The sequence below is a fragment of the Anabrus simplex genome, chromosome X (assembly GCF_040414725.1).
Source record: "Anabrus simplex isolate iqAnaSimp1 chromosome X, ASM4041472v1, whole genome shotgun sequence".
NCBI classification, from domain to species: Eukaryota; Metazoa; Arthropoda; class Insecta; order Orthoptera; family Tettigoniidae; genus Anabrus; species Anabrus simplex.
Genome location: NC_090279.1, coordinates 193,228,653 through 193,242,450, shown reverse-complemented (window position 1 = coordinate 193,242,450; position 13,798 = coordinate 193,228,653). Strand labels below are relative to the sequence as shown.

Here is a 13,798-nt window from a genome sequence, read left to right as displayed (position 1 = left end):
CTTTTCTTAAATGATTGCAAAGAAATTGGAAATTTACTGAACATCTCCCTTGGTAAGTTATTCCAATCCCTAACTCCCCTTCTTATAAACGAATATTTGCCCCAGTTTGTCCTCTTGAATTCCAACTTTACCTTCATAATGTAATCTTTACTACTTTTAAAGACACCACTCAAACTTTGTCGTCTACTAATGTCATTCAACACCATCTCTCCACTGACAGCTCGGAACATACCACTTAGTCGAGCAACTCGTCTCCTTTCTCCCAAGTCTTCGCAGCTAAAACTTTGAAACATTTTTGTAACGTTACCGGTACTCTTTTGTCGGAAATCATCCAGAAAACATCGAGCTGCTTTTCTTTGGATTTTTTTTCAAATTCTTGAATAAAGTAATCCTGGTGAGGGTCCACTGGAACCATACTCTAGTTGGGGTCTTATCAGAGACTTATATGCCCTCTCCTTTACATCCTTCCTTGCTATTCGTTCATGGAATCCTTCCACTCCTAAAGCTTCCTTTCTAAAAATCATTCTCTCTATAGTTTTCTTCTGTCTTATTTTACTTCCTCCTAAACATATCTTCACCTCTTGTATCCAGCTTATTGTTGAAATTTTTCTAATAATTTGTTTTATGTCGCACCGACACAGGAATGGTCTTATAGCGACGATGGGATAGGAAAGGCCTAGGAGTGGGAAGGAAGTGGTCGTGGCCTCGATTAAGGAAGCCCAACATTTGCCTGGTGAGAAAATGGGAAACCACAGAAAACGATCTTCAGGGTTGCCGACAGTGGGGCTCGAACCCACTATCTCACGGATGCAAATTCACAGCTTCGCGCTCCTAACCGCACGGCCAGCTCACCCGGTTGTTGACTTTTTCTCCCAAAGGTACTTGAAAATGTGTTTTGCCAATCTGTTATCATCCATTCTATAGATATATCCACAAATGTAATCCTTATACACTAAGGGTACAACCTTACTCTTTCACTATCACTATCACTATCAGCCATATTCAATCGTTTTTACGATGTGGCCTCTTTAAGTCCGAAGCAAGGTAGGTTTTCATGAGGTCTCTCCATCTGGGACGGTCTTGAGCGATGTTCTGCCAATTGATCCCAGTAATCTTCCGGATGTCTTTATCCCATCTGTCCGGTGGTCTTCCCCTTGGTCTGAGATGATCTTTCGGACACCACTCAAGCACAAGCTTTGTCCACCTACCATCAGTTCTCCGAGCAACATGGCCTGCCCACTGCCATTTTAGGGTAAATACCCTTTCTAAAATGTCACTGACCTTTGTGACTGACCTGATGTAATCTGCTCTCTTCCTGTCTTTCTTCGTCAAGCCTAGCATGAACCGTTCCATAGCTCTTTGGGTTGTTCTGAGTTTTTGCTTAACAAACTCGCTCAATGTCCAGGTTTCACAACCGTAAGTCAGTACGGGGAGAACACTCTGGTCAAAGACTATCTTCTTTAGGTGGGGTGGCATGTTGGATTTGAAGACTGAAGAATTTCTTCCGTAGGCTTGCCATCCTAGTTTGATACGTTGGAAGATTTCCGGTCTTAAGTCCCCTTTCATGTTTACAAGTTGCCCAAGATAGACAAATTCATTGACCTGTTGTAATGTGGTGTTTCCCACATGCAGCTTTCCTGCTGGGGCCCATTTGTTAAGCATTAGTTTGGTTTTAGAAAGGTTCATGGATAGTCCCACTTTTTGACAGGCTGAGACAAGATCTTGTATTAGAGTTTGTAGTTCATCGATGTCGTTGGCCGAAAGTGTAATGTCGTCTGCAAACCTTAAATTGTTCAGCCTTTTCCCATTGATTTTGATTCCTGTGCTTTGCCAGTTGATTTTTGACATGGCCATTTCTAATACGGCTGAGAACAGCTTGGGAGATATGGGGTCGCCTTGCTTAACACCTCTTTGAATGGGAAAATCCGTGGTTGGCACATTGATGTTCACGAAGGCTGAAGAGGCTTCGTAGATATGCTGGAGAACTCTTATGTAGGCAGCATCCCTGTTAATACTGACGGTAGCGATTCTTAGTTTCCTTCTAACTGTTGGGTTCGATTCACTGTCGCCAACCATACAGTCTGGGGACCCTACTCACCGATACGATGTCTTACAGTTACTGTTAATCTGGCACTTTGGAAATATACAGTCATGGTTTCTTTCGTGATTTGCGAGAATTACGTATTTCCGCCGCTGTATTGTTAAAGTCGCTAATGTCACGTTCGCGGATATAATTGCAGCATATTTCCTTTCTTCCGCGGGATTATAAAATCTGTTTGGGTAATATCAGCTAAGTAGAACTGTGGCATTTAATGACGAACAAAGCATTTTATTAATTATGGTCTTATTTCGTTCAATACTTAAATATAGAATTCGATTAGGGTGTCGAAGAAGCATCTGCGAGAACTACTCCTAAAAGAAAAGCTAACTCTATAAAGATAAGTTCAGTTCAAATACAAGGAAATATCGTTATCAATCTTAACCTTGGTACAGTTCGCAGACTTATCCTTTGTGTATTCGTACTGACTTACGGCATGTACACACGTAATATATTTGCTTGTGTGGTTTCTGTTCGGTCCGACAAAGAACAGCAAATTTCAAGAAGAGGGCTGAATTATTTACACCAGGCAAACACTAAAGAATACGGTTACAGTAATGCGAATATCAAAATATACAGACAGAAATAATTAATAGAGCTCGGATTTTTATGAATTAATAGGTTACAATGCAAACTTACTGAAGCGAGTAACAAGTATAGTCTACCTTCACAACGATTATGCTATGGGGTTTGCATACATATGAGGGGTACGGCCAATCAGAACCCCTATAATTTATGTTACTCTTACTAGATTATGGAAGAGCGGGTGGCCGACACTTCCTCCCACCAAATTAGTTCGCAATCTAACCTGTTACTGCATAAAATTCCGGGCCTTAATAATTAACATTAAAAAACTGAGGGTGAGAGAGAGTGTGTATTTCCTTAATTACTCATTAAGCTAGAAAGCCGACTTAATTATGAATATCTTGATTGATCATTTACTTTTTAAGGGAACCTTCACTGAGGTTAGTTTGTCGATGGTTATGACTCGTGATTTCAATATGTAACTAGTCAGCTTGGCAGCAGTAATGAGCCATTAAAAAAAGAGAGAATAGTGCGGCGGTATTTGCCTTTTTCTCAGACGTGATTGAGACAGTGGAGTGAGCGGATGTGCTGAGTAGAGTGCTGAATATGGGCGATTCACTAGTGCAGTACAGGGCAGCTATAGGAAGATGGAATGGAGGAGCGAAATGTAAAAAAAAAGTTATAGGAGAGTTGAAAATGGGCAGTAAATGGGAGTATTGGCAACCTTGATGGTAGCCGCAGTAATAGCAATCTTATTGGAAATTGGCGGATTTGAGCTAAACCCGGGGACTGGACCAGTTGGTTTAATGGGATGGGAAGAATTCGAGATGATTAAGGAACTGATCAAAGAAGCATGTCAGGATGAGCAAACAAGAGACCTAATTAGAAAACAAGCCAAGGAAATAAATAAGGAAATACTAGAGTTAAAACAGTGTGTTAAAGAGGAGACGAATGTTATAAAAGAGAGAGTGGCTCATAACACGGAGGAAGTAGAACGACTGAAGACCAAAGTCAGGGATTTAGAGGAGGAAGTGAGTCAAGTAATGTGGTCTGAAAACAGAAATAACCAAGAGCTCAGAAAGAAAAACCTTTATATTTATGGTGTGCCGGCAAGAGACGACGAAAGCACGGTAGAAATAGTATATAAATTGGTAGACGTAATACAAAGTAAAATGAAGATATACTTCAAAGAGGTGGACATAGACGATGTATATAGAGTGGGGAAAGTGAAGGGTAGGAGACCGATCAAGGTTAAATTAATATCAACCCTGATGGCGGAATACCAGCAACTTAAAAGATGAGAAACTTTGGGTGAGAAGGGACATGGAAAATGGCGTCATCAAGGAACAAAACAAAGCAAGATATTTGCCTTTTAGTGTACAGCGTTACGTGATGAGTTCTATAGGAATCTCCTTTTTCTTATTGTTTCTGTTATATTTATTTATTTATTTAATGACTTCCTAAGTGGCGAAGTTAAGGCTGTCGGCCCTCTCATACACTTAACCATATTCTATGCTAAAGGTTAAATTGAGGAGTTGGATGCAATAACAGCGTAAGTAGACTTACGTTATTTTGACAAACAGAAGCTTGAAGTTTATAAATGTTCTGAGTTAAAAGTAATATTAAGAATCAACATGAATTTCATTTAGGGACATTTAAAAGAGCCAGGAAATGTATTTCCCAAAGAATTTTATTGATCTGTTAGCTAATAAGAAAGACAGAGTTATTTAAAGTTTCATTTTATACGCTGTTATTGCATGAAGAGCAGGAATATTATATTTTGCCATACACCGGTATTGATCAGGGAGTTAGGAAAGCATGATCGGCCACTATAGAGGAACAGAAGTGGCAGTTTATCCCACCTCAGTTCTCCAAAATGTCTAAACTTACCAAAATTAAGAACAGATTCCTAAAAAAAAAATTAACTAAGAAATGTAAAACCATTAAGTTTATTCTTTATTTAATATTCACCTTTTTCGTTCTTTTGCGTGAAGGGTCGAGAGGATTTTGTTACAGCACTCTCTCCAACTATGGTATTAGGCTACGGTAATTGCCCCCCCCCCCCCAACAAATAGTTGAAATGTTATAAAATTAGTAACATTCCTTTCTGAACAACTTTTATTCCTATATTCATTTACAAAATGATTCTCTAAACCTAAAAGAAAAGAAAAGGAATAATAAACAGATCACAAAGTATATAATTGGTATTTAGACATTGTGAGTCTTACTTGTTTGAAATACTCAAATGCATCATTGATCAAAATCAGGATGATTCATCTTCACATGCTGCATTAGCAGACTCTAGGGAATCATTACACACAGACATGACTTTCACATACCCCTCAATATTCAGTTTTTAAGTATTTCATCAGTGAAATAACATCAACCATTTTGTCTGCTTTTACACTACACTTTCTTACATCATGTAGCCTCAAATCATTAAAACTGAGAAAGCTATCATTCCTCTTTAAGAAGATAAATGGCACATAGGAGTGTAGGCCTATGACTCTGATACAACACCATTTTGGTAATAAAGTCACACAAACTTCTGTATCATGAAATTGTTGCTTTTAGCAGAGGGCATTCTTAGAAACATAGGTCAAAGTGCTTATACCCAGTCTTTTATTAAATGTGACGCCACAAAACCTTCTCTTCCACTCGGTGACATCTTCTCCAGCCAGAGAACTGGCGGCAACTGAACGTGCCACTCGTGAAGCATGCATCATGCAATAACAGCGTAGCGCATGGTACCAGTTTTAGTGAGCTCCTGACCTCTAGCGGCATCCTAGCGAACTAAGACCTGGAGTGGGTTGTAGTGAAGGGACCAGGAAATCTGAAAACAGTATTCATGCAATAACAGCGTAAGTAGACTTACGCTGTTATTGCATCTAGCTCCTCAATTGTCTTTTCTTACGAATTAGTAAGATGATGATTCTAGAGGGGGGAGAGCAGTTATAAAAACAATCTGTTGTAAAAAAAAAGGGAGATATAACAGCACATTGAAAAAAATTTGAGTGTAACTACATAAAACTGGGTAATAATGATGATTCTAACAATATTTTAAAAACTAACAAGTAAGTTGTAACATGACATACACCATTGGTTCCACAGTTAGGAAAGTAATGCTCTACCTGAAGTAGTGCATCTTAATACTAGTAATTTATGTAAATTATTTCTACATTATGGTAAATTTTCTTACTACTCCTCAATTTCCACTTTTCTGTTGTTTTTACTGGTTATAAACACTTTCTCATGATTCTTCTTTCTAGTCGTTTCTAGCCGAAAAATATTGCTGGTATGGAAAACAATTTACTCTCACTTGGATGAAAAGAAGAACCAAGTGAATCTCCCACACTATTTTTTTGAAACTAGGGAATCCGTGCGAGAAATCTCGCATGTTCATAAAGTATGTGGTGGAGTTGCCTCCTGGTGAACTAAAGAGTCTTATTTACCACTTAATGTAATCTTTGATATTTTTTAACATTTATGGTATTCACTTGAACGGAAGCAAATGCAAGTGCATTATTATACTGACGAATGTTCGGGAAGTCATTTTTTGTTTTACTATCCTTCTTTTCTTAACTGATAATTACAGCATGTTATAATGACATAAAACAGGCGTGATGTGGACTGCAAGATGGCGCGTATTTTCCTACAGCAGCAGTATTTGCAAATCGCACACTTCGTACAATTCTTTAAACTAATTTTTTAAAGAAGTTATCGATATTTATGAAATGAGAGTGAAAATGGTCACTGCTAATGTCTATTCTCCTTCTTTTGAATGTTCATTTGTCACGATCGGTTACTTGCGAGCGCCGCAAAAGGGATCTATACTATTGAAATAATATATATGATACTCTTCTGTTGAATCTCAGCAGTGCCGTTTGCCCTAATTCTCCGTTTACAAGTTTCAGAGTTCATTGAGTGAAGTATTGTTTTAAATTTTGGGCCATAAAGTTGAATATTTAAAACTTCACTAGATAACACCTGTTCTGTAACAATAAGGAACCCAGACACAGTCTTTCTAGCGAAAGGTGATTTGTTGTTCATTATTAAGTAGCTTGCCTAAAACTGAAAGAACGTAAAGGATAGCAATGGGTCCCATATGATTAAGTCAACCTGTATCATTTACTCCGCGTCTTCTGACATTGTTATGTTAGAAATAGAGGGCTGTGAATTTAGTCATTTCTCTGCCTTCCCTGTGACTTAACATTACTTAATTTATCTTTCTCCAAACGCATCGTTTTAACTTCAATTGTTTGTTGCAACTACATATTTCTTAGTGCATCTTAATACTAGTAACCTATGAATTTATATAACTACTTTCTATGTGCTGATAAATATCCTTGGTACTTCTAAATTTCCATTGTTCTGTTGTTTTCACTGGATCTACATGTTTCTCATGATTCTTCTTTCTAGTACTACTATTTTATCTAAATTATTCATTTTAGTATTGTGATGCGATACTTGATTCTCTTCCTTCTCTTTGCTAATTTAAATGGACGGGGCACATCAAATGGTTAGAGAGAGAGAACTCCTGGCTGAATGATCAGCGCAGTGTGGCCTTCGTTTCAGAGAGCGCCGGGTCAAAACCCGGCTGGGTCGGGGAGTTCGATCTTCTATGGTAACAGGTCTGAGGCTGGATGTCTGTGCTCTCCCCGACATCCCTGCAACCCGTACATCACAATGACACGCGGTTTTTTATGCACGGTAGATGCCACCCACCATCGATGGCGGATCTGCCTTATAAGGGCTCCACCACGCTCCACCCTGTGGGAGGGGGTGGTAGAATATATGCCTGTTGCCATAAAACCTGTCTGTGCCGGTTGGAGTAAAGCAAACTAAGCAATTAACAGAAATTAAAAGACGAGGAAGAGAGTGTGTACACGCGTGCACAGAAATGGTGTCCCGTCATAAATAATAAAAACTGCCTCACTGCAGTACTGAAAAGGAGGGGGAAGGAGTGAAGGGGTAATGCTGAAGGCAGAGTATTTGTAATGCTCTACATCCACCACTGTGCATATTTCAATCACAACAGTCTTGTAGCGGGTTGTCTACCTGCAGCAATGTGTTAAGAGAGAAGGTAGGGGGACGCGATGCTTTCTTTATATCTGGACACCATTTCTTTGCATGCGTGAACAATATGTAGTCACCCTCCATTTCATGCTAGTTCCTGGGTTGCCCATATAATGATCCTGCAGTAACACTTCGCAAACTCCTTTTCCAAATCTCAAATATGAAGTTGCTGCTCGTGTCGGCAGTTTTATCGGCACGAAAACGACCTCTTGTGCCACAAAATTCCGGTACCTCTGCGTCAGTCAGTATACATTACTTCTCTTGAAGAATTACAGACAACATTTGTCGTATTCTACGACACTTTCCACGCGTACAGAACGGATAAGTACGAAATTCTGGAGCAGTACAATCTCACTGCATCATATGCCCTATCTACCGGTAGATTTCAATCGACGTGATGGCGGACTCTGGCCTAAAGCATGCATTTCAGAGACAAGATGTCAGTAGTGGGAAATGAATAATGGACTTCTGAACTGTTTTACAGTTCTACGAATGCTTAACTTCAAGGCTGATTGAGCAAGAAGCCCCGAGGAAGAAAGAGAGAGACACACAATTACTTGCTCCTAGAAGACGCCACAGTCGCGGCGCACCTACAGTACGCTGTCGTAACAATGATACAATATCCTCTAATTGTAATCTCCAACTTCCTGTTATTCGGATCACTTCCTCGTACAACTGTTGTCTTCCGCACTTAACACCCTTCCTGTATCTACAGTACACTAATAAATAAAGTCGAAGTATATGAGAAAATGAAAATAGACGCAAGAGAATGTCTAGTTTTGAACTATCGTTTGCTCGTAAATAAACTGTAAGTACTAGAAAGAAGAATCACGAGAAAGGTCGTAGGACCAATGAAAACAATAGAACAATGGATATTAAGACGTAATAAGGAAATATAAGTAGGCTACAAGAACATAGAAAATATTATAAACAATAGGAAAAAGTCGATGACTACTTTTGGACGCATCTATAGAGTGGATGATAACAGATTGACAAAACGAGATATTCAAGTACCTTTGGGAGAAAAAGTCAACAACGGGCTAGATATAATATTTCAAGAACAATATTTCAAACCACAGCGACCAAAATTACATCGACCATCTGTACTCTAACGCTCCTCTTTGATAATATGTTTCTTAGTCATGGTCATCCATCAATACTTCACATCACAGTCTGCACGGTTGATCGGTAATATCACGTCACACATTTTGGCACACGTGAGCTTGCATTCGGGAGAAACAGGGTTTGGACCCCACTGTCGGTAGCTCTGAAGATGGTTTTCCATTTTCACACCAAGCAGATGCTGGGGCGGTACCTTAACTAAGCCTTTTCCTGTCCCATTGTCGCCATAAGACCTATCTGTGTCGGTAGGACGTAAATAACACTTTTTCTTCTGCCAGCCCTCATCTCAGCTGTAGTAATATACCTACAATACCGAACAGATGAGCTCAGTGCGTTCCTGCTAGCTCTGTTCGCGGAACAATGGTGGGTTCATATCCCCCGTCGGCCATACTTAAAGTGCGTTTCTGTGGTTTCTCTTTCCAGCTCCAGGCAAATGTCAGGATGGTACCTTTCTGAAGGCCATGGCCTACTTACCCACATGGGGTGCACCGGGAAAAGCAAGCCAAACTTGTCCTCCCGACACTAAAAACCTATCAGCTAAAAAATAAATCTGATTCAAATTTCATAAAAACTAACCCGAACAGACAGGTGCCAGGTATAATCTAGTATCTTATTCTCTTCCGGTGCTTATTATTTGCGTGTTATTTAATGCCTTCTACTCAGATATCTTGGTTCTCGTATGTCAGCTGATTGTGACACGCTCCAGGATGTTGGGAGGTCGAGTAATCGCTGCGTAGCTTAAATGGCGGGAGATCATATGCATCCTCTGTGACAGGGACATATACCTGCGTCTGACGTGTAAGGTATACCCGCACGGTTGTACACGCATGCACAGACATGGTGTCCAAAAACTAGCATGGCATTCCCCACCTTCTCGCTTAACGCATTGCTGCAGGTAGACAGCCCGCTAGAAGACTGTTGTAATTGAAATGGGCACAGCGGATGTGTAACAATACACACACTGTGCCTTCAGCACTACCCGTTCACTCCCTCACCTCCTTTTCGGTACTGGAGTGGTCTTCAGCAAATACACTATAGACAACGTATTCTCCCGCACTAAACTGAGAGACATGTTGACAGTGGTGCACCTGGCGGCCCGGCCTTAAAGGTCAGGCGGCAAGTTTGAAACTACAAAAGTTGAATATTAATACTGATAGAAATAATGAACCTCAATAATGGCTTCGTTTTGTCCGATTTCTTGGCTGAATGGTCGCTTCAGAAGGTCCCAGATTCGATAACCGGCCGCATAGGGAATTTTAATCGTGTTTAATTCATTCTTCTGACTCAAGGACTGGGTATTTGACTGAATTTGAATGGAAACGTGTTGAGTTTAAAACAAACACTACACTTCCAACCACAACAGAAACATGCAGTAGTGATAACTAGACATGTAGTGGGATAAAAAGGGGACTCTGGGCCAGGGGCTAATTCGCAAGATGGCAGCCGCGCGCAATCCACCTCTAGAGCTACTGCGCAAGATGGCTGCCATGCGCAATCCACCTCTAGGGCCACTGCGCAATATGGCGGCCGCGCTCAATCCACCTCTAGGGCTACTGCGCAAGATGGCCGCGCAATCCACCTCTAGCTATGCGCTACGACTTCTGACACCTTCAGACAATAGGATGCTGTTATCTTATGGAATACTGTTGTAAGAGGCGACTAAAAGGGTACCTGACTTGAGAGAGCATGGGTTAGCCAACGCGGGGTCTTTAGCTGAGTCTAGGCATGATGTGTGTGCTAAGCTCTTGTATAATTAACCTTCTTGGTGGACTTTTGTAGGATACTTTATTCCGAGGTGGTGGGGTCGAGCAGAGTAAAGCTCCTCCAGGGGCGCCCTTGCCTTAGGTAGGAATCCAGCAACCTGTATTGTTGTTGTGTCTGTATTAGCGGGGATAAAAAGGGGACTCTGGGCCAGGGCCTAATGCGCAAGATGGCGGCCGCGCGCAATCCACCTCTAGGGCTACTGCGCAAGATGGCCGCCACGCGCAATCCACCTCTAGCTATGCGCTACGACTTCTGACACCTTCAGAAAATAGGATGCTGTTATCTTATGGAATACTGTTGTAAGAGGCGACTAAAAGGGGTGCCTGACTTGAGAGACCATGGGTTAGTCAACGCGTGGTCTTTAGTTGAGTCTAAGCATGATGTGTGTGCTAAGCTCTTGTATACTTAACCTTCTTGGCGGACTCTTGTAGGACACCATATTCCGAGGTGATGGGGTCGAGCAGAGTAAAGCTCCTCCAGGGCCACCTCTGCCATGGGTTAGCCAACGCGGGGTCATTAGCTGAGTCTAGGTATGATGTGTGTGCTAAGCTCTTGTATACTTAACCTTCTTGGCAGACTCTTGTAGGACACTTTATTCCGAAGTGGGGGGGGGGGGGTCGAGCATAGTTTAGCTCTTCCAGGGGCACCCTTGCCTTAGGTAGGAACCGAGCAACCTGTATTGTTGTTTTGTCTGTATTAGCGAACTAGGGGTCTTTAGCAGAGTCTAGACATGTTGTGTGCTAAGCTGTCGTCTAGCTAACCTCCTTGACCAACTCTTGTAGGGGACACTTCAGCCCTAGGGGAACAGAGTAAATGTTACTTCTAAGGATTTGAACATGGAGTTGACATAAAATCAAAACTAAAGAGCTTATATGCAATTCAAACATCCTTACTTCTTTGCTGCTAACGTCAATATAAACTACAAGTTGTTTTTTTTTGTTTTTTTTTTTTGCTATGGGCTTTACGTCGCACCGACACAGATAGGTCTTATGGCGACGATGGGATATGAAAGGCCTAGGAGTTGGAAGGAAGCGGCCGTGGCCTTAATTAAGGTACAGCCCCAGCATTTGCCTGGTGTGAAAATGGGAAACCACGGAAAACCATTTTTAGGGCTGCCGATAGTGGGATTCGAACCTACTATCTCCCGGATGCAAGCTCACAGCCGCGCGCCTCTACGCGCACGGCCAACTCGCCCGGTACAAGTTGTTTCACGTCGCACCGACACAGATTTACCTGGTGAGAAAATGGGAAACCACAGAAGAACATCATCTTCAGCGCTGCCGACAGTGTGGTTCGCACCCACTAACTCCCGAATACTGGGTACTGGCAGAAGAATATAATTTTACCATCCGATGTGAAATAGGGAAACTCCTGCAACCACTTTTTAATTAAAGATGACTTGAAACCTGACACTTCGGCATAATTTATAGTGCATGTTGTACTACCACACTCAGTTTCAAGGGCGTCCCGCTAGGTGCGCTGGCAATCAATGCCTTACGATATCTTGCTATAGTGTATTTGCCTTCAGCACTTCCCCGTCACTCCTTCCCCTCCTTTTCAGTACTGGAATGGTGATGTGTTGACTGTTTATGTCGCGAAACCATTTCTGTGTACGCGTGTACACTTAGTACCTCTCTTGTTGTCATACACATAGACATAATCAGATGGTCACTGTGGGGTCACACGGCTCAATCACATCAGGAATGAAGCCATCCAGATCTCTTTCAAAGTCACCGCGATACAGCTAAGGATGCGAGACCAAAAAAGGCTCAGGAGGCCTGAGCTGATCCAACATCCATTCCGCAGTAAGCTCTCGCACTTAGCCATGATGGGCGGAGACGAAGAAGAAGGCCAAGAAATCTCTGGACAGACTATGTCCGTGATGATATGCGCCATGTGGGCATACGATATCCTGATGCCACTGACCTGACAAAGGGGAAAAAATATGGCGGAACACGCGCATCCTGATGGGAAAACGCCAAGGAAGAAGAAGAGTCTTGTAATTCTTTTATTTCAGTAATCTGTGGAAGCCACGTTATTAATTTTTATCGCTGAAAACATTTCTTAGCAAAGCAGGGGCCCCCATACTACAAAAAACTCCTCAATTGTGACGAAAGTTGAAGGGGTGGGACAACTCTATCAGATAAAAAATACAAATTTTTAAAATAACTTCCCGCCAAAAACAGTTCCGGAAAAACAGCCTAAAATCACTTTTTTATTTACTTATGAACTTACTTACGTAATTCTTTCTGTAACGTATTCCTTCGTTCAATATCCGTAGGCGTAATTAAATTTTTTGAAAAATTTCCATAGCGAATGTATTTGTAAGGGATTAAGTGAAACTCTGCATTGACTCACATTAGCGCTCTTAGTGGTAGAAAAAGGCAAACTGCCTCTCTAATCGACCAGATAACGAAGATTAAGAAAAAGGATTCTAATTTTTAGGAATACTTTATTACTCGTATATTTTATTTACCTTAACATTCGTAGCCTATGTTTTCAATATTGAGTTGCTGGCCTGACGGGCTGGAACTGTGGATATTTTTGTTTTCGTTCCATTTAACGGGTAATTTAACATTAAATTATGTTGGTGGTTTTGCACTGTGACGCCCTGTCCATTGCAGTAACTGTAACGGATGAATCTAAATGAATATTGCATATGGGAAGTATAATATAAGCTCGTGTGAATCCGTTCCTCAATCCCGCGGAAACGCCTACAGTTTCTCTCTCTCTCGCCATGCCCTATCAACTTTAAAGTTCCCGAAAGTTTACGGAACAACAGAGGCAAGACTTTCTGATTTCGGGTGATTTCGACTTGTACAAGAAAATAACGGTCCAAAAGGTACAAAAATTAATAAAGCGTTTCTTCCTCTTATGTTGTTGATGTAGTATCGACAAACGCATATGTACGAAGTTCCGAGACCCGTATACAATTTCGGATCAGGATCTGGAGGGGGAAATCATCATCTGATGATACTAACGTTCCTATTTTCATTTTCATGACAGCCTAACTTAGAATCTATAGTTCTCAGGTTGCATATTGTATCTCTGACCACTGGCATGGAGCTGTGACACTGATGATACCTCCCTGAATATCTGTCCTATCGAGAAGAGTAAAATGGCTCTTTAATTTTCCCCGTTACTCACCTTGATGTGACATACACGACACGTCCCACGGGACTTAGACTAAAAAATTCAATCTTTCGTAATCAT

The 13,798-nt window shown here is 41.3% G+C and overlaps 1 protein-coding gene across 3 annotated transcripts in view; it reads left to right on the top strand.

Annotated features, from left to right (window-relative positions):
• Window positions 1-13,798, top strand: part of LOC136886346 (glucose dehydrogenase [FAD, quinone]) — a 44,702-nt gene that overhangs the window by 25,247 nt on the left and 5,657 nt on the right. Inside the window, exon 1 of one of the 3 annotated variants that reach the window (XM_067159081.2) lies at window positions 661-878. The exons of the other annotated variants lie outside the window; for them this stretch is intronic. The gene's annotated coding sequence lies outside the window, so the exon portion shown is untranslated. Of the gene's footprint in view, window positions 1-660; window positions 879-13,798 lie in introns of those variants that run through there. 3 annotated transcript variants of the gene reach the window in all.